This window comes from Molossus molossus, unplaced genomic scaffold (genome assembly GCF_014108415.1).
Source record: "Molossus molossus isolate mMolMol1 unplaced genomic scaffold, mMolMol1.p scaffold_m16_p_10, whole genome shotgun sequence".
Classification (NCBI taxonomy): Eukaryota; Metazoa; Chordata; class Mammalia; order Chiroptera; family Molossidae; genus Molossus; species Molossus molossus.
Window position 1 is genome coordinate 23,065,620 of NW_023425345.1, and position 25,712 is coordinate 23,091,331.

Consider the following 25,712-nt stretch of genomic DNA (forward strand, 5'->3'; position numbering starts at 1 on the left):
GTGATATGCAGAGGATTGTTCTGGCTGGCGGTCACTCCCCAGGCACGTTGGCTGTCGTGTGGCAGGTGAGCAGCCTTCACCCAAGAATGGTGGATCCAGAGATGCAACCCTGAGAGTTGTGGAAGTGATTAGTATAACTAAATAGGGCCCTTTCCAAGTTGGTTTGAGAGGTTCCCTTCTCCAGTCTTTTATCTAGACTTGTTCTCTGGTCTGCGAGGGTGTAGTTACTCCCAGGGAAATGGGTATTCTATCGGTTACTCACTTATGTAACTCAAGAATGGTTTTCCCTAGTCCTTGTAGTTGTTTTTTGATTTCCAGATATCCTAGTTCTTGTATGCCTCCTTTGAATTTGATTAGTGGGGGTGGTCTCCTGTATAAGATTTCAAAAGGGAAGAACCCTATTTTTGCCCTAGGGATACAACATACTTGCAGGAGAGCTAGGGGCAGTCTATCAGTCCAGGGCAGGTTGGTTTCTTGACATAGTTTTGCCAAGGTCTGCTTAAGGGGCTGATTCAAGTGTTCTACTTTCCCTGAGCTCAGGGGCTGGTAGGTCGTGTGCAAATTCTACTGGATGCCTAGAGTTTTAGCTACTGCTGTACTATTTCTGCTACGAGGACGAGGCCATTGTCTGACCCTGCAGCCAATGGCGTTCCATATCTCAGGATGATGTCTCTCAGCAGAGCTTTGGTTACTTCTCTTGCCTCTTCTGTATGTCTGGGGTAAGCTTCAACCCAGCCTGAGAAAGTACAGATGAAAGCCAGGATATATTTATTTCCTCTCCTGGGTCCTATTTCCGAGAAGTCTACCTCTAGATCTTCAAAGGATGCTTGGCCGCAGCGCTGGATCCCAGTGGGCCTGGTGGGGCCTTGCCTGGCATTGTTTTGAGCACAGAGGTGACAGTGTTGGGAGACTGAGGCACAGAGGGATGGAAATCGAGCAATCAGGTAGTACCGGCTTAGTAAGGCTTCTAGGGTGGTTTTTCCCAGATGGGTGAGTTCATGTTGTTGGAGGACTAAATGATGGGGTCATTGTTCTGGCACATAGATTCTGTGGTCTGGGAGGATCCACCATCCTTCCTTCATTATATTTTCCCCCTCCTGTTGTGCCCATTCTTCTTCCTGGGCCATGTGCAGTTCGAGGAGGAGAACTGGACATCATCCCCACAGCTCCCAGAGCAGTCGCCCCAGGATCCCCAAGGACCCCAGCCATCAGCCTGTGGGATCTTAAAGTCCTGAAGCTGGTCCACATGGAGACAGCGGCCACCCATGCAGGCCTGTGAGGGCCCACACGGGGTGCCATCGGCCCACGGTGAATGCTTGGTCTGGCACATGGCATGACCACTGAGATGCCCAGAGCACCAGAGGGCAGCACGGGGTGTGGCAGTTGTGGACAGTGGTATGAGTTGGACCCGAAGGTCAGCTGGCACTGGTGTTCTGTGTCATAGTCTTCAACAGGGAAAGTCACAGGCAGGTGCAGGGGAGTCTCTGGCTTGTCTAAGACACAGTGCCATAGCCATTGTACGCAGGCAGTGCAGGGGGACAAGGTCTCCTCAGGACCCATGTGAGCCATCACAGGAGCCATAACATGATGAGAGGTGCTCCCAGGCCCATTCAGACCGACACATGGAGCACAGCTCCGAGCCGGGTCACACACAGTGACCACATCAGCTGTGCCCAGGGTGTCACAGGTAGAGACCCCACACATGTCCTGACAGATAAACAGCAAAGTGATCTGGGTCTGAGTCCTCAGGGGTGTTGAGTCCTTGCTGCCAGGCACAGAAGCTTTGCAGGGTCTGGGCAGTGCTGGGTCCCACCTGGGACCCTTCCTTTCCTGGCCTTAGAACCACTAGTCAAGTCACCACCAAGCTGACAGGGTTGTAGATGCTCAGATGCTTGAAGGCCTTGACTGCAGCAGCATGACTGTGAGCAGTACCGCTTCAGCCCTGTGCTGTGAAATGCTGCCATCTTGTCATCTGCCACCACCAGGGTCTCCACAAATCCACTCAGGGAAGCAAAGCACTTGGCTCTTTGGGGGCTAGGCCTGGGGTTCCCGGGAGGAGTCTTGATGATACACATAGGGTTCTGGCTGCTGGTGGGACTCCTCCGGCGTAGGATGTGAGCTCCAGGACCCCCTGCAGAATTAGGGGTGTTGCCCTCCAGGAACTGGGTGTGGAGTTTGGTCCCTCAATACTGCAGCACACCTAACAGGGTTCCCTTGTAGGTGCCCGGCTCCGCTCCACCCTCCCAGCAGCTCAGGCACCTGGCCCAGGTACTGCACTGTCAGCCCCTCGATCCGCACACCCAGGTCTTGCTCCAGCTCTAGCAGCAGTGTCTCCCTAAAGGCAAGAACCATAGTACCACAGCCTAGCAGGGATGTCCAAACCAGGCAGGATGCTGCATTGAGTTTCTCCTGGGGAAGGGGGCCGGCCAGCCTGCTGCAACTGGGTCAATTTGTAAGCTACTGGTCTCTGCCAAGGCCCAAATTCCTGAGTTAGGACTCCCAGGGTTATTCCGTTGATTTCGTGCACAAAAAGGTTGAAGTTCCATGATATGTTCAGGAGTCTTAAGGCTGGTGCCTCTGTGAGCTTGGTCTTTATATTGTAAATGCTTTCTCTTGACTGGGGCGCCAGGCAAGGGGCACCTTTTCTTCTCCTTTCAGGTCCTCATATAAGGGTTCTGCCAGTTCTAAAAATCTGGGTATCCATATTCGACAGAATTCCTGCTGCTCCCAGGAATTCTTTTTTTTAATCCTCACCCGAGGACACTTTTCCATATTTTGTTCAGATAGAGTGGGAGGGAGAGAGACAGAGAGACATCATCGTGAAAGGGACACATCGAGTGGTTGCCACCCACATAACCCCAACCTGGATGGGGACAAACTGCAACTGAGGTACGTGCCCTTAGCGGGAACCGAACCTGGGTCTCTCTAGACTGCAGGCCAACGCTCTAACTGCTGAGCCAAACTGGCCAGGGCCCCAGGAATTCTTGAATCTGTCGACAGGAAGTGAGAACCAGAATAGTGCAGACTGCCTGTTTCCCTTTGGCCCCTAGCATTCATTTGCCTTGGGTGATCTTGAAACCTAAGTCTGGCTGGTAGTGGCTTGGTAGAGTAGAAGTTCCTGCTTTTCTTCACTGGTGGTTGGGGCACTCATTTTTCCACCTCCTGCGTGCCCCACCACTGGGGACTGGGCCCACAACCTAGGCATGTGCCCTGACTAGGAATTGAACTGGTTACCTCTTGGTGCATAGGTCGACACTCAACCAGTGAGCCACACTGGCCGGGCTGAGGCCAGCAGCAGGAGAAGCAGCCACACCAGCCCAGGGAAAGTCACAGTGGGAGCAGCAGATGGGGTTGGGCTCCCCACAGCCAGCTGCCCACCCAGCCCCTCCTGGGATGTGGGTCTGGCTGGGTTATGGCAGGGTGGTGAAGCTGGGAGGGACTGAGGCCATCTGGGCACCACGTCCTTCACACCCTGGCTTTGTGGAAAGCTCCTCTCTGCAGCCTGGGGCTCGGACTAGTACCAGGCTCAGAGGCAGAGTTTCAGAGGGACTGGGGACCTTCAGACAAGATGAAGAAAACTTACCCTTTGGCTTGGGAGAAGTGCCTAGTGGCCTGGCTCCTGCAAACCTTCCTCTCCTGTGTCTGTGTCTTTGTCTCTCCCTGCCTCTATCTTCTGTAGCTTCTCTGGCCTCTCTCTGTCCTCCTTAAACTCTGGTTTCACCTCTGTGCCTTTGTCTGTTTCTCTCCTGCCCTCCCCGTCTCTGTGTCTACGGGTCTCCCTGAGGGTTCCTCATCAAGTAAGGCCTCTCATGCCCAGGGTTCTATAGATGTCCAGCTGGTACCTGGGTTGGGAGTCACTTTCTTGCTTCTATTACAATCTGCTACAGTTGACCCAGATGGGGTGATGAATCTGGAAGACTACTCCCTCATCTTGTAGGGTGCTGTCAAGGCCCATTCCCTGTGGACCCCTTGTCTCCTGTAACAGTAATTGCATTGCTGCTGGTGGTTTTGGTCCCTGGGTCGCTAAACTGAGACATCTTCCCACTGGCTTTGGCAACCCTGGCTCCGGCGACCCTGGTTCTGGTGGTGCAGTGGCCGGTTGTGGGGGTGAAACAGATAGAGGTGGGCTGTCAGGCAGGTGAGGTTCCCCATCCTTAGGTAGTGGGGTGTATGGCAGTGGCAGTGGAGGGGCCTCTTCCAAATCCCCTTGTAATATAGGAGGCTGCTTAATTCATTGTGAAGTCTTCCTTTAACCTGTGCCACAAGGACCTTATACTGTCCCTAACTAATAACACAGAATCGGACACAAGGAGGCCTGATTTGGATTATTTCCAACCACTCGTCCATGTAGGGAAATTGGTGGGAATCCTGGAGTCTCTGGTGACTACCCTATACATGGCCTGGACTGTGCAGACATCAAGGGTGCCTTCAGAGGGCTATTCCACACCAAAGGTGGGCCATTCTAATTCACAGAGGGTGTGCAATTTTCTGGGGGTCAGTTTGACCCCATAATCTCCTGAGAACCCCTTTATAAAGTTCTTTATCATACATTCCAGAACAGTAGGTTTAGAATAACTTCCCCCATAATGATATTTAATATGGTAAAGCAAACCTCCCAGTGAATGGTATTGCGAGACAAACAGGAGGAAACTCTCGTTTTGTCTACCCCGCCACATCCCTCTTGGCATTGGCAGGTCAGTATAAGCCCCTGACTTGGATCAGGTTTGCTGTTGGAGACAAAGTCCCTGCGAATCTTATACTGTCCTCAGCCATATGAGGTCTCCATGGATGTGCAGGCTGGGGCTCACGCAGGCTCTGTAATAGGCATGGGGCATGGTCACTCCCAAGCTCAACCACACAAAATTTAACTTCCACCCATAGAAGCAGCTTCTATGCTTTCTGGGAAGTAATCAAGCTCCCCTTCCACCTTAGAGGCGGGCCTGGACTTGGTCCTGGGTCCCTGGGGACACTTATTGATCTGATATCTTAGCAGGCTTCTCTATCCTCCCCAGAGTCCATTCGAATGCAGCAGTGGCCAGCTATAGTCTGGCCTGGCGAGGGTCAGGGTCCAGTGAACTCATCGGTGGCACACCTTCCTTTCTGTTGAGGGGGCTCCTTCCTGCTGGCTTCTGATAATGGTAGCTCAAGAAGCCAGTGCAGCTGTCAGCTTCCCGGCCAACACACCAAAATGTGGCAGAAATTCGGTAGGCAGGAAGAGACAGATTGCATGCACTCGGAGGATTAGAAAAATTCCAGCCGCCTTTTATACAAGATAGCTTCCAGGTATTTGGGGGCTTTCTAGTTCCACTGTAGTCTAGGTGATTGGCAGATGTAAGGAAATTACAAAAGCCAGGGGCAGGGTTTTTGCATGGCCTAAGGGGCTGCACCTGGCTTACCTTCTCATTAAAAACTTTCTTAAATAATGCACCCAGTGTGTGGCAGAGCTTAGATACCAGCAGACTCTGTTCATTCAACCACTGTTATACTACAGCTTGTCTTTATTTAGAACATTGCCTTGAGTGTTCTTATATTCTGAATTTCTACTGCCAGGTATAGAAAGTTAGATGACAACAACAAATGTGCTGTTTACATTATGCTAAAATTATTATACTCATTTAATATCATTTGACAGAGGTGAGCCTTTATAATTCACAGAGGGTATGCAATTTTCGATAAAATATAGGCATGGCAACCTATATTTCAAAGTTGCCTCCTTGAAAGACAAACAGTAAGTAATGGGTTGGCATTTTTTTTTTTAAAGCTGGACTATAAGGTATAGAGTTCTAATTTTGTATTTTGAAGTTTTAAATGTATAAATATTATTTTACATCTCCAAAACAATTATTTCAGGAGCCAAGCACATTGAGAGAGAGAGAGAGAGAGAGAGAGAGAGAGAGAGAGAGAGAGAAGAGATAAATTGGGGAAACTTATGGATAGATTATTTTCTTCAAGCCTTTATCTCTAGTCCTAATTATTCCACAATAGTGTAAGTTTTTATGTTATCTTAAAACCATAAATTTTGCTATCAGTTAGCCATGGCCACATTAATACTAATTATGAACCATACCCCAAACCCTGGCTCACTCACTGTCTTGTGCTGCGTTGACTGAGAGCTGTCTGATAGATGCTGGCAACCATGTGACTGTCTCCAGCAGCGAGTCTGGCTGTGCCTGCTACCAGGTTAAAGAGGAAGCTTTTCCAGAAGATCTCAAGTAGAAAGTGTTAGACAGTGAGCCCAACCACTCAGCATATTTCAAGTCACTGTTAACATGCCATTGGCTGAAGCTCACTTCCTGGCTGGCTCAAAGTCAGGGGAAGTACGCTTTACTCCCAGTAAGAGGAACCTTAATGTCCTGTTTTTCAAATGAGCTCCATATATTTCCTATTTCTCCTGTTAATTAACACTTTTCTTTTTGCTTCACTTTTGGTACTTTCCATGGCCACTTCATGCTAATCCTGTCATGTTTTTCAAGAGGAAATGCTACAAAATAAAACAGCCTACCTTTGGAGGAACAAAGTTATATAACAATACAAAGTTAATATCTATAAGTAATTGGAGCCATGATATTAGAGGTGTTTCAATCACAGTATTTTATAAATAAGGAAAATAAGATAAGCATAAATGAGTTAATTATTCAATGTTACTCAGCTGATTAGTACAGAGTGCTAATTCTTCATTTGAGATTCTTCTTTTTTTCTTGAGATAGCCCTGTGATGCTATGAATTTTCCTCTTAGAATTGTTTTGTCTTTGTCTTATAGATTTGTGGTTGTTATGTTCTCATTTTCATTTGTCTTAATGTGTCTTTTAATTTCTCATTTAATTGTTTAGTAACATGTTATTTAGCTTTCATGTCTTTGCATGTTTTTCAGTTTTTTTCTTGTGGTCAATTTGTAGTTTTATACCATTGTGGTCAGAGAAGATACTTCATATCTTTTCAATCTTTCTAAATTTATTGAGCTTTGTTTTTTCCCCCCCTAACATGTGGTCTATTCTAGAAAAGGTTCCATGTGCACTTGAAAAGAATGTATATTTTGTTGCTTTGGAATGAACTGCTCTGAATATATTAAGTAGATTAATCTTATCTAGTGTGTCATTTAAGGTCACTGTTTTCTTGTTGATTTTTTGTCTGGAAGATCATTCCATTGATGAAAATGGGAAATTAAAATCCCCTACTATCACTGTACTACTATTAGTCTCTCCCTTTATGTCCATCAAGATTTTCTTTTCATATTTAGGTACTCCTCCTAAGTCATGTGCATACACTTTTACAAGGTTTATATCCTCTGTTGGATTACTCTCATTATCATCATGTAGTGTGTCCTTCTTTGTCTCTTACTATAGTATTTGTTTTAAAGTCTATTTTGTCAGGTATAAGTATTGGTACCCCAGCTTTTATTCCTTTTCCATTTGCATGAAATATCTTTTTCTTTTTTTTTTTTAAATTTATTCCTTTACTTTTAGTCTGTGTGTATCCTTCATTCTGAGGTGGGTCTCTTGTAGACAGCATATATGGGTCTTGTTTTCTTATCCATTCTACTACTCTATGTATTTTTATTGGAGCATTTAAGCCATTTACATTTAAATTTATTATTCATAGATATGTGTTTATTGCCATTTTATTATTTTAACTATGTTCTTCTTTCTTCTCCTCCTCCTCCTTCTTCAAGCAGGCCATTTAACATTTCTTGTAATGCTTGTTCGCTGGTAACAAACTTCTTTAGTTTTTTTTTTTTTTGGTCTGGGAAGCTCTTTATTTCTTCTTCCATTTTAAATGATAGACTTCTGGGGCCAAGAAGTCTTGGTTGTAGGTCCTTGCTTTTCAAAATTTGAATATTTCATGCCAATCTCTTCTGGCCTAAAGTATTTCTGTTGAGAAATCAGCTGAGAGTCTTATGGGAGCTTCCTTGTGGGTAACTAATTGTCTTTCTGTTGCTGCTTTTAAGATTCTCTCTTTGTCTTTAACCTTTGCTATTTTAACTATGCTGTGTCTTTTTTCTTCACCAGGTTAGGAAAGGTTCTAGTCATTATGTCTTCAAGTAGGTTCTCAGTCCCTTACTCTCTCTCTTCTCCTTCAGATACCCCTATGATGGGGATATTGTTACATTTCCATAAACTATCCTCAATTTTTTTTTTTTTTTTGACTGCTCTGATGTGAGAGAGAAATGTTAATCTGTTGTTTCCTATATGCACCCTGATTGGGATTGAACCTGTAACCTGGGTATATGCCCTGATTGGAAATTGAATCCCTGACCCCTCAGTCTGTAAGACAATGCTCCAACCAACTAAGCCACACCAGCCAGGGCCCTCTATTTTATCTTCCAAAATGCTGATTTGATCCTCTGCTTCATCCAATTTACTGTTTGTTCCTTCTAGTGTATTCTTAATTGTAGATATTGTATTCTTCATTTCTGACTAGACCTTTTTATGGTTTCTATGTCTTTTTCCCATGCTGTTGAGCATCCTTACAATCATTACCTGAACTCTATATCTGAAATTTTTTGCTTCTTTTTCATTTAGCTCTTTTTTTCCTGAAGAGTTCTCATGTTCTTTTATTTGGGGTCTGTTTCTGTGTGTCTCCATTTTGGTTGCCTCTTTGTGTTTGTTTCTATATAGTAGATAGATTTTCTGTGACTCACAGCCTTATGTTATAGGTGCCTTGTGTTGTCAGTTTCCTTAATCACCTGAACTAGGTCCTCCAGGAACGCTTCTGGTGTGGGTTACAGTGGGCCTTCCTGTTATAATTGAGTCTTGATTGCTTTTGGCCCATTTGTACCTGGGAGAGAATCTCAGGCTGGCTGGCTGACTGTGAGGCTCAACCTTGACCACACAGTGCAAGTGTTGTGCAGGTGCAGACCACATGAAGCAGAATTCCCCTTAGCAGGGTTTGGTGCCTACTGACATCTCCCTTTGGGTATATCATTTTTGAAGTTTATTGGATTATACTTTGATGTTGTCTGTTGGCTATGTTGGCTCTGGGTCTCTTGGGAGTGACTCTAGTGTAGGTCATTGTCAGATGCTGCCTGTAACTGGTCCTGGGCAACCTGTTTGGAGGTACAAGTGTGTATTACCCTTCTACTAATATATTGCCTAGACTTACTACTTGGTCTCTTTCTCCTCATCTCCATTATTATGCAGTGTGGCTTCCTTCTTCCATTGGGAACCTGGGATCCAGGCCAAGGCTAACAACATTTGTACTTAATAACAATTGAGCTAAACCTATTTCTCACAAATTCAGTTTCAATCTAAATAAAATGAACAATCTACCAGAAAAAACAAACACTTTATCATTACATTTGTATTTTGGAGTACTGTAAATGCTTTTAAAACAACTACAGATAATGAAAATTTAATCCTCATTGACCTAATTCAGTAACTACTTTGCAATGTAATAAATAAGATATTTTCATTTAGATAAACTATTTTGTAATTTAATTTTTATAACAAAATTATGTATTTACTTGAGTTAAGATGTACCATCTTTTTTAAAAAAAAGAGAAAGAAAAAAACAGTGTGGTGTCTGCTGGGGTTGGGGTGGGAATGGGTGGAGGTGAAAAAGGATATATGGGGGATAAATAGTGATGGAAAAATGAAATAAAATAGAGGGGAAAATATGTACCATCTTAAAAGTTAAGATGGAATTAAACATTTTGTATATAAGAAATATCCTACTGAACTTGAGCTTTTACATATAAAAATTAACATGTATATAAATAAATGATTTACATGCAATTTTGTAAAGGCAATATCTACTGCATTGCATTTTACACCTAGTATACAAAATATAAAACAATTATTTTTTTTCTTTTAGCCCCAAATTTATTGTTCTGAATACTAATTTTTTACTTTAACTCAGCATTAATTAAGACATTTGATGTATAATGTGCTACCTCCTAATTTACTAAATGGCATTAGATAGCTTGATAAATATATTTGAAAACAGATAAAACTTAGTTTAATTTTTATTTTAATGTGTTTATTTTCTCATTATAAAAGTAGCGGGAATGGATTTTATCTGTTTAGTACAGTGGCTGGGCTTTCCTTACTTAATGGCATTGACCTTTGGGTTATCAAAGATCCAATCTTCTCTTTTTGTAATTAGAGATGAAAGAACGGAACATATAAATTCGAATCATCGAAAGGCAGGAGATCCCGATAGTAAAACCCAGAGCCATAGGGTCAATTTCTCAAAATGTAGGCCAAAGCAAAATTTTAAATTACATTCTACATTCACAGAGATCTGGTTTGGAGGGTGCTGTCTATACAAGGAGGTTTATATTAGCTGGTGTCATTCTACTAGGTAATTTGTACCAATGACAAGGAATATACAGATTTGTGGATCATTCATGAGAAATTAGCCGGCATTTTTTATCTCCTTGCTATTTTCATCACCATGTGCTTCTTCATACTTTGACCTTAAGCTAATGCTATTACAGATGAAGGTCTTTTTCTTCCCCAGAAGCTGTTTCCATCAATATCTTAGTGTCCCTTCCTCCTCGCCCCCTCCCCTGCCAATTGAGGCACTAATATATATCTTGGAGGAACAAGATAGGGTAGTTTCACTGAAGTGGGGCCCTCATTAGTGTTTCAGGTTACTTTGCTACCTCATTTCTATTTTTTCTGAATAAAGAAGGTGCTTCTGCCACCTGTTCATGGATCACAATCTGTCACCTCTGAAACAGCCACTCTTCTAATCTCAACCTAGTCAAATACCACAGCCCCTTCGTTTTGGAATAATTATGCCTATATATTTTTAAAAATTAATAGAAAAGTGAGTGTCCTACTTGAGGTATAATTTATATAGAGTGGTAAAAAAATGTTAAAAAGTTAAAATGGTCCAGATGATGACAGGCCTTGTATAAGAGAGAAGTTCTTGCAACAGGGCTTTTGTTTTCTTCCTCTTTTCCAAAATAAAAAAATAAGTTTGAGGTTAAGAATGTGGTATTTAACCCGAAACCTAAAAAATTTTTTCAAAGTTTCAAAGTACATTTAGCATGAATGTCTCATATTTAGACACCTGGTTTCTGTAAATCCTACATTACATTCTTTTAGCTTTTTTTTTCCCTTTCTTCCTCAGTGGACATAGACTAAATTGTAATTCTTTGCTGCATAGTAATTTTTTGTACACATTATTTAAATCCATTTCTTTAGTTACTGTTGGAACTAAGTATCTATTTCTATTTCTTATTTTTTCACAGGCATATTCTATTAATAGCTTCCAGCATATAAACTTTCCTTTGGGAGAAATTTCTCCCAAACCTAATCTAGACCCATTGGGACTTAATGTGTGGTGTTTCCTTTCTGCCACATTTGACCAATTAGTTTTCCATCTTCCATAACACAAAAATTATTTCAGAAATAGATGGTACCCAATAACTGAGTCTTTCTTAGGTGTCTTACTTGTTATTCAACATATACTATCAGGTAAGAGAGGGAAGGTATTTTCTTCCTCTGGGATTCTGGGATTAAGAGATATAAAATTCTTTATACTAATCCATTTCTAGTGTCATGGAGAAAGTAACCTACAAATGAAGCCCAAAGTCACAGGATGAGAAAATAAAAAGATGGAGGGAAATAATGACAAAGGACGGAGGTAAAGTGGAGCAGGAATTGGGAGACATCTGTAATACTGTCAACAATATATAAAAAAGAAAATCAAAGATCAAAATTATAAACACACACACACACACACACACACACACACACACACACACAGAAGAGTTGAGTCTCTACATTGAGCCTGAAGCCAGTGCTGATTGAACAATACGCTTTCCCAGGATACTGTGTAATCAATCCTCATGAAAACCCTGTTTTATAGGTAGACCATATTTTATAACATGCATTTTCCAGATCAGGAATCAAAAGATTAAACAACTTAGTTTTATACAGCTAAAACTAGGTTTTCTGATTTCAAAACTCACGTTTGTTTTTCTATTGCAATTCTCTTCAAAAGCCCAATTTCTTTTGATTATTTTATATCTCCTTGGGGGAAAAAAAGTCTCCAATTTAATACAATCTAGTCACTTATGGGTTAGATTCATCTTTTTTTTTTTTTTAATTAAAAAATTTTTATTCCCTTCATTGATTTTTAGAGAGAGAGAAAGTGAGAGGGAGAGAAAGATAGAAACATCAATGAGAGAGAACATCGATCGGCTGCCTCCTGCATGCCCCCTACTGGGGATCGGCCCCACAACCTGGGCATGAGCCCTGACCAGGAATCGAACTGGCAACTTCTTGGTGCATGGGTCGATGCTCAACCACTGAGCAACACTGGCCAGACAGATTTATCTTTTATACTCCCTTTATTTGCAAAAACAATGTTTCAAAAAAAAAATTACATGTGGAATCTAATGAACAAAATAAACCGATGAACAAAATAGATCCAGAGACATGGAAGCATGGAATAGACTGACAAATCTTAGAGGGAAGGGGTGGGGAGAGACTAACCAAAGAACTGATATGCATATATACAAAACTCACAGACACAGACAACAGTGCAGTGAAGGCCAGGGAGGGAGGGGGGAGAAAGCGGGATGGGGGGCTAATGTGGAAAAAAAAAAGAGGAAACATCTGTAATATTTTCAACAGTAAAAATAAATAAAAAACATTTTTGCAACATTTGAAAATCAGAAACTTTTACACAAAAATCTGTGTTTCCCAAAATGCTGGCATGTGTCATCACCAGGCCTGTAATCCTTCCTAGCAACAATTTTTATGGGAGCCAAGGGCTGGAATGGAAGAAGACAGGGATCCTCAAACCCAAATGTGTTAGCAATACTTTGATTTTAAAACATACGTATTCTTTGATTCCACTTGTGACCAGTTCCATCATAAACTCTGAATGGAGATTCAGTCATGGTAGAGTTGGTGTGCACGCACTGACACGGGATATGTGTCTTTCAGTTAGTCAGAGTCCTCAGGACAGCCTCTTCACTCCCAGACCTTTGCAGAAGTGTGAGTTTGTCAACTCTATTTAATCGCATTCTCAACTCAAACTCAAATGACAATTTGGAATTCTGTGTTCAACAATGTAAAGCTTATTTTTTAAAATTTTACCTGTACTCAGAAAACTGTTAACCTTCTAAATATGGGATCTAAAATTGGAAATAATCAATGAATAGTCTGGAAATTTTATGTTTTCTTATTATAGTTCTCTTTATTATAGGAGCTGAGGAGAAATGTTTCCTGTTAAGAAGAGAAATGAAACCTAGTTATACCTTGTTTCCAGAACATACCAGTTACATGGAAGGCTCAGGAGAATGCTCTTATTTTTGTGATGTTCTTTTTTTTTTTTTGGATTTGATCTTGCTTTTATTATTTAAAAAAAAATTTTTTTGCCCTGGCCGGTTTGGCTCAGCGGTTAGAGCGTCTGCCTGCGGTCCCGAGAGACCCGGGTTCGGTTCCCGCTAAGGGCACGTACCTCGGTTGCAGTTTGTCCCCGGCCCTGGTTGGTCGTGCGGGTGGCAGCCACTCGATGTGTCCCTTTCACATCGATGTTTCCCTCTCTCTCTCTCTCTTCCTCTCTCTCCCTCCCACTCTACCTGAACAAAAAATGGAAAAATGTCCTCGGAGGAGGATAAAAAAAAATAAATAAATAAAAAATAAAATTTTTTTTAACTCGTCTTTATTGTTGAATGTATTACAGATGTTTCTCTCTTTTCTCCCCATTGACCCACTCCCCTCCTCCTGCCTTCCCCACACTATTGTTGGTGTCCACTGGTTATGCATATATGCATAGAAGTTCTTTGGTTTATCTCATCCAGCTCTCCTTCTCCCCTTCCCTTTGAGTTCATCAGTCTAACAATCAATTTGTACTTCTTAAATTCTTCATCTTTCTCGCCCAGCCCCCACCCATCTGGCAGGCAACAAAAATTCTCTGTATCTTGGAGTCTGTTTCTGTTCTGCTTGCTCATTTTGTTTGTAGAGTCCATTGTTGATAGATATGTATTAATTGCCATTTTATTGTTCATATTTTTGTTCTTCTTTGCCTTCAAGAAGACCCTTCAACATTTCATATAATACTGGTTTGGTGGTGATAAATTCCTTTAGTTGTTTCTTGTCTGTATCTATCTATTCTAAATGATAGCTGTGCAGGATAGAGTAATCTTGGTTGTAGATCATTGCTTTTCATCACCTTGACTATCTCTTGCACTTCTTTCTGGACTGCAAAGTTTCTTTTGAGAAATCAGCTAACAGTCTTATGGGAGCTCTTTTGTAGGTAACAGACTGCTTTTCTCTTGCTGCTTTTAAGATTCTTTCTTTGTATTTAACCTTTGGCGTTTTGATGATGATGTGTCTTGGTGTGGACCTCTTTGGGTTCAACTTGTCTGGGACTCTCTGTGCTTCTTGGACTTGTATGTCTATTTCCTTCACCAAGTTAGGAAAGTTTTCTGTCATTATTGTTTCAAATAGGTTTTCAATTTCTTGTTCTCTCTCTTTTCCCTCAAGCACCCCTGTGATGCAAATGTTGGCATGCTTGAAGTTGTCCCAGAGGCTCCTTACACTATCCTCATTTTTTTGGATTCTTTTTCTTTTTTTTTTTGCTGTTCTGGTTGGTGTTTTTTGCTTCTTTATATTCCACATTGATCGTTTGCTTCTTGGCTTTACCTACTCTACTACTGAATCTGTGTAAATTATTCTTTATTTCAGTTAGTGCATCCTCCATTTCTGACTGGTCATTTTTATGTTGTTTATAGTCTCACTAAGTTCCTCAGAGGCCTCCTTAAGTTCCTCGAATGTCTCACCAAGTTACTTGAGCAACCTTATAACCTGTGTTTTGAACTCTGCATTTGATTGATTGCTTATCTCCATTTTGTTTAGTTCTTTTCCTGGAGTTTTGTTCTGTTCTTTCATTTGGGACATATTTCTTTGTCTCCTCATTTTGGCTGCTTTGCTGTGATTGTCTCTATGTATCAGGCAGAGTTGCTATATCTCCTAGGCTTCATAGGGTGGCCTATTGTTGTAGGTGTCCTGTAGGATCCAGTGGCACAGTCTTCCTGATCACCCCGGCTGGGCCCTCGAGGTGCAGCTCTAGTGTGGACTATACACTCTTCTGTTGTATTTGAGTCTTGATTGCTGTTGGCACATCAATGGAAGGGATTTACTCAGGCTGATCAGCTGCAAGAACTGGCTATGGCCCCTGATTACCTTGGAGGATCAGCTGTGTATGGGCCCACCACACAGAGCAAGACTTACTTCATCAGGGCTCTGGTACCCACTGAGTGAGTCCACTCATTGAGTGTGTCACTTATGGAAGAGGTTGGGTGGTGGTGTTTCGATGTGGTCTGAAGCTGTCCACTGGGTGTGGTGGCTCTGGGGCAAGGTTAGCCACCGCCTGTGTTCTGTTCAGGGCCACCCAGAATAAGCTCTAAAGTGATCTGCAGATGTCTGCTTCTTGTGCTGAGCTTAGAGGGGTCCAGGTAAAGCTAAGTTGTGAACCAAGGCTGGCTGCTTCTAGTGCCAGGTCTGGGACCACTTAATAAGAGGTATGGGGCTCTCTGAGAGGAGATGCTGACTGTTTGAGAGATTTTACGAAACTCTGAAGCAGGATCCAAGACAGGCCAATCCTATGGTAAAGACTTTGGAAACAGCTATGGTGGACTCTAAAGCTGGGTGGGGCAGGAACTCAGGGAATAACCAGGGCAGGGCAAACAGTGTGAGCCAGGTTGCTGGAGTCCCAGATATAGTGGCCATCTGCCTCCCCAGGGAAGGGCTCACCACAGGAACAACGGCCTCTGCCAGAACGTCTGTCCGGGAGAAAGCTGCCCCTCCAGTCCTCGTCCCGAGGCCAGACAGCTCAGTTCTTTTCTGTTCTCTTGTGCCCCTCTACCTGCCTCCCCTCCGAGCTCAGAGAGAGCAAGTCTGAGTAAGTCTGTGCGCAGACCCTTTAAGAGGAGCTGCCTGGGGCTTCCGCAGCCTCAGCCTCCCTCTGCCTCAGTTCCTGTTGGTTTTACAACCAGAAGTTATGGGGACTTTTTTCCTGGCACTTGGACCCTGCGCTGGGTGCCTGGTGTGGGATGGGGACCTCTCATTCCTCAGAGAGGCCCTTCCCAGCCGAGGTGTCCTCCTGATTTGTATCCGCCACACGTGGGTGTGGGGCCAGCCCGTCCGCCTCCACCCTCCTACCAGTCTCAATGTGGCTTCTTTTTTAATTTTGTAGTTGTAGGACTTCCATTCAGCTCGATGTCAGGCGGTTCTGAGTGATGGTCGTGTTGTAGTTTTGTTATAATTTTGGTGTGGTTGTGGGAGGAGGCAATACCATGTTTACCTACGCTGCCATCTTGACCAGAGTCATAATATTCTTGATTCATTTTATAGTTTCCTCCCTCCATGAAATCTTCCCGAATACCAAATCTGTACTGTATGATCACTACATCCTCAGCTCTCTCCATAAACATTTTGAAAATCAGGTTTATTTTATGTTGATGTCAGGAAAGCATGTAATATTGAAGATAAATAGTTTTATTCTACTTTATTTCAAAATATTGATTGGCTTGGCAGGGTGTGGTCCTCAAATGCTAATTCTGTAGAATAAGACCTCTGCAGTGTAATTTATATCCACTCATTCTCCGAATTAGAGAATGCATAATATTAACTTAATGTGCAACTGAGGATTTCTCTGAGAATCTGTTTCCATCCTGTTCAATAACTAGTCCTCTATGAAAGGAGAAGCACTCTCACTTGGTGTTTTCCCTTTTGCCCCAGTATAAACAGGGATTTTCCAGAGTGACAGTGGCAATTTTGTAGTCCTCCATGCAAACAATGAAATGAAAAATTAATGTTTTCAATACTGAGAACTAGGTCTCCCTCCAACCCCCAAACATCCCATCCCACCCATTCCACTATCTCCACTCATTATGAGTCAACTCTCTGGTTTAATACAAAGAAACCATTTCCTTCTGAGATCCCCGTATGTTTTTCTATTCTATCCTGTTCTAGGATTAGATAAATAAACCAGTCTAAAAGGACATCAATTTATTTCTTGAATAAAACCAGAACCAGATATCCATCCAGTACACACTGGTTATAATTACCATGCCAATATAACTTGTAAAGCTTCATGGAAGATTCTTCACTTTATGGTGCATAAGATGGATACAGGTTCTGTTTCTCAAGCTGCGTGCTGTGGTCTGAATGCATGTATCCCCCCAAATTTGTGTTAAAGTTCTAATACTCAATGTGATAGTATCAGGAGGTAGGGTTTTGGGAGGTGATTAGGTCATGAGGGTGGAGCCCTCAGGGATGGGATTAGGGTCCATAAAAGAGATTTCACAGAACTCCCTCACTCCGTCCACCCAGTAAGGCTATAACCGGAAGTCTGTGACCTGGCAGGGGGCCCTCTGCTGACCATGCTGGCGCCCTGATCTCAGACTTCCAGCCTCTCGAACTGTGCGAAATACTGTTGTTTATAAGCCACTCATTCTGTGGTATTTTGTCACAGAAGACCTAAACAATGAAGATGCTGTGTCCTGAGAATCTTTGTGTTCCGGAGAGATGTTTCAAGACCACCACGGGAGGAAAGAGGGGGTGGCAGATGAGAAGGCGCTGTACCTGGGGCATCTTGCAATCTACTTCTCTTAAATTCAAAGCACATCTTTTTGAATATGCTATACCTAATGATATCTCACATGAGATTTGTGACCTAACATGATCCGTTATTTCAAAAATTTGGGTGCCACTGAAGCACAGGGAAATTCTAGTGGCATTAGAGGTAAGAAAATTAAATTCCGTATCAATCTAGTTGATTTTACAATATTCTTATGTCAATCAGGGTCTAGTCAGGAGACTAACCTCCACAATCATTAGAACTTGAAAAATTTAATATAAAAACTATTAACAGAGGGTTGGCATAATGGGGGCATTGGTTAAAAGGAAGTAAATAAAACAAAAAAAAAAAGAAAAGAAAAGAAAAAATATCAGACATAGGGAGTAGCCACTACCCCTTGGGCTGAGACAAAACACTGAGAGAGGCCTCCCCATAGTAAACTGTGGACTGAAATCCTGACCTTAGTCGAGAAGGCACAAGCATTGCTCAGTAGATAAGGGAGATATGAGCTGAGGGAACACATCAACAGATCTTCCCTCTGGAGTGCTGGGGAGGGTGTCCACAGAAATTCACTCTAGACTTACCAGAGGGTTTGTGAGGGGAGTCCACCATGGGAGCTGCCCTGCTGGGAGCACTCAGTTCTGAAGGAAACTGACACTGTGCTGTTTAAAGTTGTCCAGGGGAAGTGACTACATTCTGCTGGTCATTGGGTACTGAAGAAAAACCAAAACCGTGTAGCAGGCTGATGGACAAAATACTCTGGAATCAAAAAGAAAAACTCCTTCCTCTTCTAGAGTCTCTCCAGTTTCCTCAGCTGACAACATAATGTGTTAGATGGCAAAGGAGAAATATTTAGATTCGTCTCCTGTATAACAGAGCAGAGCAATAAATTGATGATTGGCCCAATTTCTAGACCAATTATTTAAATGAAGTTCTAGACTTTTTCTGATAGAAAACTTGAGATAAAACTGAATCCTCTTGTCCAGCCCTTGTGGCTCAGTGGATTGAGCATCATTGCATGGACTGAGATGTCCCTGTTAGATTCCCTGTCAGGGCACATACCCAGGTTGCAGGCTTGATCTCCAGTGGGAGGTGTGCAGGAGGCAGCTGATCAACGTATCTTTCTCACATTGATGTTTCTCTCTCTCCCATCCTCTCTCTCTAAAAAAATCAATAAAAACATATTTTAAAAACTGAATCCTCTTAACTCCTAGATCTGTGGTGTGGACCCTAAATAAAGTACAGTTAGAGGTTTAAATTGTGTTTCCAAACACCTTGATAATGAAGGTATTAACTTCATTTACTCGTTTATTAATTTCTTCATTTGAATGTCTACTCTGTTCATGGAATTACACTTAGTGCTACAGGAGACGCAAAATAGTTTCCCAGGGAGAGTAATATATGTAAAGCAAGGCTCTTGGCATTCAGTAAACTAATCTCAGAAATATTCTAGAAGATACTTTAGTATGAATTCAAATCCAGACAGTTGTTAATAAAATAAATTTTTGGGAAGTGCCTTAAAACCCAAAATAATACAAACAAAAACCACATCTGTTTCTACTAAAACTTATTTTTTAAGATTTTGAATTGATTTAACTACATTTTCTTCTATGATTTTTTATGGATTCAAGGGTCACATTTAAGTCTTTTATTCATTTTCACTTTATTCTTGTGTATGGTGTAAGTTGTTGGTCTAGTTTCATTTTTTTGCCTGTAGCTGTCCAATTTTCCCAACACCATTTATTAAAGAGGCTGTCTTTACTCCATTAACAAAATACACTTAGAGGAGTAGTGATTATCAGGAACAAAGAGAGGGAGACAACTTAATTTAGTGCTATAAAGCTAAGAAAATTTGGGATTACAAAACATTGAGTTTGACTTTGAGATTTCTGGTAGCCAAGACTGAAAAAAACAAAACAAACAAACCAAAAAATACCATGGTTACATATATAGCTTTCACTATTAAAATCATAAAGCATAATAATTTTTAGGGGTTGCTGAACTTATTTTTCTAATATCCAAAAGTGTATTTCTCACATGAAATTTTCTGTATTGAGATATATTAGATCACAGAGAAACTTTTATTTGACTGACACACAGTCTCAGAAACACCAATAGCTCCTCCAGAACTAAAATTGTTGTTAATATTTGTGGGCTAAGATACGTGTGATACACATGGTGAAACTTATACAATGCTTGTCCAAAGTAGACTGTATACCAGGTTCAGCCAGGGTAGAGGTTTGCGGGTTTTTTTGGGTCACACAGTGGTTTTCAATAGAAAACAACAGTGCTGATATTGAATGTCTGCTCAAGTTAGTTATTTTCACTCAACTAATTTCACTATCTGGCCGTTAGGGGCAATATAACTGAGTAGTAAGTATAGATTCTGAACCACATTTCCTGAGTTCAAATTTCAGCTCTGCCACTAAATAGATATGAGACCTTTTAAAATTAATCAAATTCTCCAAAACAACAAGTTTCTTTATGTGTAAAATGGGAATAATAACAGTACCTCGTAGTTTTTTGACAAGGTCCCAATATATTTATTATTTTTAAAGCACTTTGAATTTGCTTAACAAATAGTAAGTGCTGACTTTTCCAATGTTTGAGTTTGGGACCCCATAGAATGAGTTGTTTAAAGCAAATACATTATTATTTTGTACTGTTGTTTTCTATTTGTTCAATTTACATCTGAGGTATCATTCACTTCAACTCTTGCAACCATCCTGATTAAATGAATTCCTAATTGATATCTCTGTAACCAATTATTTTTCACAAAAGTATCCATTTTTAGTGTTCAAGTTAGATCTGGTAGTGCCTTGATCATCCCCCTTCCCCCGAGCTGGTGTAACTCAGATGCTCAGTCCTGGCTCCTATAATCCAATTGAATAAAAATTCCTTCAAAATCTTAAATTTTCTACTTATTAATTTTTTCCATTAGGTTTTTGTTGTTGTTGTTCTTGTTAATTCTCACCTGAGAATATTTTTTTCATTGATTTTTTTAGAGAGAGTGGAAGGGAGGTAGGGAGAGAGAGCAAGAGAGAAACATTGATGTGAGAGAGACACATACATTGTTTGCCTTCTGCACATACCCTGACTGGGGCTGGGGATTGAACCTGCCAACCAGGTATGTGTCTTTGACCAGGAATCGAACCCACAACCCTTTGATACACAGCCAACACTCTAGCCACTGAGCCACACTGGCCAGGCAAATATTAGATATTTGATAGTTAAGTTTCCTCAATAGTTTTCTAACATAAAAATCACATTACTACTGAGTGGTTGTCACTTAAAGATTCTGTAAAAATCAGATTCCTTACCTACTTTCATTTATTTTTCTGCTCATTCAACAAACACATATTCAATATAAACAGTACCTGAAATTGTATTCATAATATTTTATTAGGCAGATCACATTCTAATGCTAACCTTAAGACCTCTTTTTATCTAGCAGACTCATGAATCAGTTTGGTCCATAAAATCAAATCAGTTTTCTTCTTAGAAACATTTGAGAGAAATTATTTATATTAGTAGAAAACAATTAATAAATTAATAAACTAAGTATTATGTATAATGGAGAGACATTTGTTTTATTTATTTTTATCTTTTTATCCTCACCCAAAGACATTTTTATTTTTTTGGATTTATCTTCAGATAGAGCAGGAAGGAGAAAGGGAGGAAGAGAGTGAGAGAAACATCAATGATCGACTGGCTGACCCTCCCACCATGCCACCCACAGGACCCCAACCAGGGCAGGGACAAACTGAAATCCAGGTACAAGCCCTTAGCTGAAACCGAAGTCTTCTCTCTGTTCCGCGGGCCAGTGCTTTAACCAATGAGCGAAGCCAGCCAGAGCTGGATATTTGTTTTAATTTTAACTCTCTTGATATTAGGGGAAAAAATTAGTAATGAACAATGTGTCCAAAAATAGCTGAGTGGTAACAGAGTGGTGATCTTCACTCAAATTAATATAACATACCTCTAAAATGGCAAATACTGACATCGTACAGCAACATGGAATAGGTCTGGGAAACAAGGAGAATACATTTTTCGGCACACAGCCATGTGTCCGCCACACTGTCTAAGCTTGGCTGGGAATCCGGGTGTATCCAGTTTTCACAGTTTCTGGGTACAAGTTTGGTTTCAGCAATATCAGTGAGAGTTTGCCTGACTGTGAGGATCTTAAAACCTCCTTCCTGCCCTGCTTCTATGCCCAGTGCCTAGAATATGCACATACACCTCCCTCTTGTTATTTCTGGGAATTACCAGAGACCCCAATGTGTCACTAAGCTCCGAAGACAGGTCAACGCATACTTTTATGCTCTAACCTATATATCAGTTTGCCTTAGCTGTTGTCAGCATTTTTAAAACAGATAAAGTTTTAATTCTTTTCTCTCATTTCCTAAGCTCTTTATATGGTATCTACTCATTGTGTGTGTGTGTGTGTGTGTGTGTGTGTGTGTGTTTTCCTTCCTCGTCAGTACGCTAAAGTGAGTAAAGTCCATTATTGATGTTATTAGTTGGCTCTCAGTATCTCAGAGACCCTAGAGAGAACAGGAAGTTTTCTTATGATGCTTTCCTAAGAATACCTTTGTTTAATGGCTCCATCTGCTGGTGACAGTCTGCACTACTTGTTTTGGTTATCAGACAAAGTATTAGGGGAAAGCTAGGCAAGTCCCTAGAATACCTAGAACATTTCCAGGGAATTTAGTCTAGACATAAAACCACTGTTAGCTGCATTGTGAGAGGCTGAAGAGAGGGACATTCTGGATTCCCAACATTGCAGGGTGTCTTGTTAAAGTGAGGGCACTGACTAAGAAGGAATGAAATCTTAAAAGCTAGAACAGAGACTATGGGAAGATTCCAATCAAGCTATGGACACAGAACCCTAAATTCTGTTGAGCCCTTTTGGCCAGTAGAAGTAACCCTTCCATTTCAGTATGAAGGGTTAACTTTTTTTTTTTTTTAAGAACCTGTAATGTTCTCCCTTAAGAGAGTTCTAGGTCAAGTCAACAGAAGTCTAACTCAAATCCTGAAAACAGAGGGTCATGTCCCTGCAAGTAATTTCCAGACTGAAACTAGTTTACAGACTGGGAATCTCTTTAATTAGAGTTGGGGAGGGGGGCAAGTACCTTATGAAAGGACTCTGCTAAAGTGAAAAATTTGTGTAGTTAATCTTTTCCCACCTGTCCTCAAAGAGATCTATGACCGTTTACCTGGGTGTCTGTGCATTGTGAAAAGAGAAACAGACTTTTATGGAGTTACTGAGCATTGGCTCTGAACTGACACTGAATTTAGGAGACCCAGAATATGATTGTATTTCATGGAGTTTTGGCTTAGGTTGGCCTCACAGTGAGTCCAGTGGGTTCCTGAACCAATCATGTATGTGGTCAGTGCCCCAGTTCTGAAATGTCTATTTGGAATAGACATACTCAACAACTGACAGAATCCCTGCAACAATGACCTGTGGAGTGAGAGCTGTTTTGGTGGGAAAGACCAAGTGGAAGCTATTAGAACTGCCCCTACCAAGAAGAGTAGTAAGTGAAGAGCATTACCACATTCTTGTGTAGCTGCAGAGATTAGTGCCACCTTCAAGAACTTAAAAGAAACTGGGGTGGTGATTTCTAAAAAATACCTATTCAACTCACCTATTTGATTTGTACATAAAAGAGGTGATTCTTGGAGAATGACAGTAAATTATTATAAACATAACCAGGTAGTAACTACTATCAGAGCCCTGTTCCAGAAGGGGTTTTGTTGCTTGAGGAAATTAACACATTGCTTGGTATCTGATATGCATCTATTGATCTGGCAAATGCTCTCCCCCCCCACCCCCAGTACCCACTAGTAAAGACTACCAGAAGCAATTTGCTTTAAGTTGGCAAGGACAGCAGTATACCTTCACTGTCCTACCATGGGGATATGTCAACTCTCTAGACTTACGTAATAATTTAGTCTGTCTTTCTAAAAAATTAACAAGAGGAAAAAGGGAATTTTGTGAAAAGATAGGAAGTATTTAAGAAACATCAAAGAACCCTTCTTAGTGGAAGTAAACAAACATATTTTTATATATAACATGAGCTGTTCATGCAAGATATTGGATTATGTGAGTGAGGAGGGTTCCCACTTACTCCCAAACTATGATGATGAATTTGTGATCTCAGGTTGGGATAAGGACTAGGGAGAGGTGACTTTCTCTGTAAAATAAATGAGAATAATATCATATGTTAGGGGAAGATGTGGGGACCCGAGAAAAAGAGGGACCAGAAATGTGAGGAACTGTATGGATGAAGAGTGGACAGTTGAGGACCTCAAGAGCAGATGGTCCAAAACAGATTAGGGGAAAAGTTACTAAGAGCTGATTTTTAATTTGTTTGCACTGGAGTGTGATGTGCATTTCTTTCCCCACATATCATCCTGAAAACAGTGTCAGTTTTTGCTAATATTTGTGAAATACATCAATTTGGTAAGAGAGTTCTAGGCCTAGACACTAGCGGAAATTGATTCTATTTTATTTCTGAACTCTTCCTACTTTTTCTCATCAATTATGTAAACACAGAGACAATCAAAATGGAAACTTTTAGAAGATAATAGACTATTATCTTTCTTGGAGGATAGATTGGGCAAAGCAGTGGCTAGTATGGATAAAAGTTCTTAGACCCTCCAAGTGTGGTAGAGGACTCCGGCGTAAAATTCTAAACACTGCGATTTAATGTCCAAGATTCATTCCGAGAGTTTAGGATATCTTCAGAATGAGAGTCCCTTACCAAAGTTAATTAATCACCTTCCCATCTCCATGTCATTAGGGGCAAAACTTGACTTGGATTTTGAGCAAGTGGTCTAATTTTTTTTATGTCTTTGACTCCTTATTGGGACAAACAAAAACTGAACTCCTTACCACAGAACTGTTGTGAGTTTCACACAGAATAATGTATGTAAAATCACTATGTAAATGACTCTCTCCCTCCCACTCTATCTGAAGATAGATGCAAAAATGTCCTCTGGCGAGGATAAAAAAAAAAAAAAAATCACTATGTAAATGAGAAAACAACACACACACACACACACACACACACACACCTTACTATTATTGTCATTGACCATTTGACCTTGTACACCAATGGTTGGGGCTATAAAAGTTTAATTGCTCAAGAGTCTTCCTCTAAGGCCAGTAAGCTTCATATAAGAAGCCTCTCATCTTGAGCACTCGTATTAGAGTCTCCTGGTTTCCAAGTCTGGAGAGCTTGCCTTAAAAAAACAGAGATGGCCCACGTCTGGCTTTCTCTTTTGAAAAAGTGATGAATTTATTTCCATGCTTTCCTGTATCTTTCTCCTCAACATGACCTATGAAGTCCCAGGACCTCAGTACAGCTTGGGTTGACCCTGAGTAGGAGAAAACATAGAAAAGGCATTGTGAGGATAAAAGGGATTTAGTGAAGTCAAGAATATTAAAAAACATGAATACTGCCAGGGCTGCCGGGCCCTCCTGTCCCTGTCCTGCTCCTGGCTGGAGCGTGTACCCTGTATCTCTATAGCCCCCTGAGCAACCTCTCTCTCTCAAGGGCAACTGTCCCTAACTCTTGCAGCAAGATCACTGCTGTAGCAATGCCGGAAGCTGAGCTGCTGTGTCAGGAGCTTGAGTGGCTTTCTTCTTTGTCCTCTTTGGCCCCCACACCTTTTTGTCCTTAGCCTTCTTCATTTCTGACGTCCACTCTTTTAGCAAACACTCCATAGTTCCGGTTACGAACCGCCGCTTGCTTAGCCCTCTTTAGTTCTGGTCTTTTTGTCACCTCTTGTCCCGAGTACTCTGTGGGGGCCCTTCTTTCCTCTGGCTGCTATCTCAGCTCCCCTCTTCTCTCCCTCACTAACTTCCTTTGTCACAACTTCACGTTGGCTTCAGCTCCTTCAGAGCTTCTTTTTTTTTAAATATTCTTTTTCTTTATTGATTTTTGAGCGTGACGAAGGGAGAGGGAGAGAGAGATAGAAACCTTGAGGAGAAAGAACATCGATTGGCCACCTCCTGCATGCCCTGCACTGGGGGTTTGGCCCACAACCTGGGCATCTGCCCTGCCCAGGAATCGAACTGGTGACCTCTTGGTGCACGGGTCGATGCTTCACCACTGAGCCACACTGGCTGGGCCATCTTTCCCAGCTTCTTTTGCTCACAT

At 41.5% G+C, this 25,712-nt stretch overlaps 1 pseudogene; it reads right to left on the reverse strand.

Annotated features, from left to right (window-relative positions):
* Positions 1-587: 587 nt before the first annotated feature.
* Positions 588-25,276, reverse strand: LOC118623327 (annotated as a pseudogene).
* Between the last annotated feature and the right edge of the window lie 436 nt (positions 25,277-25,712).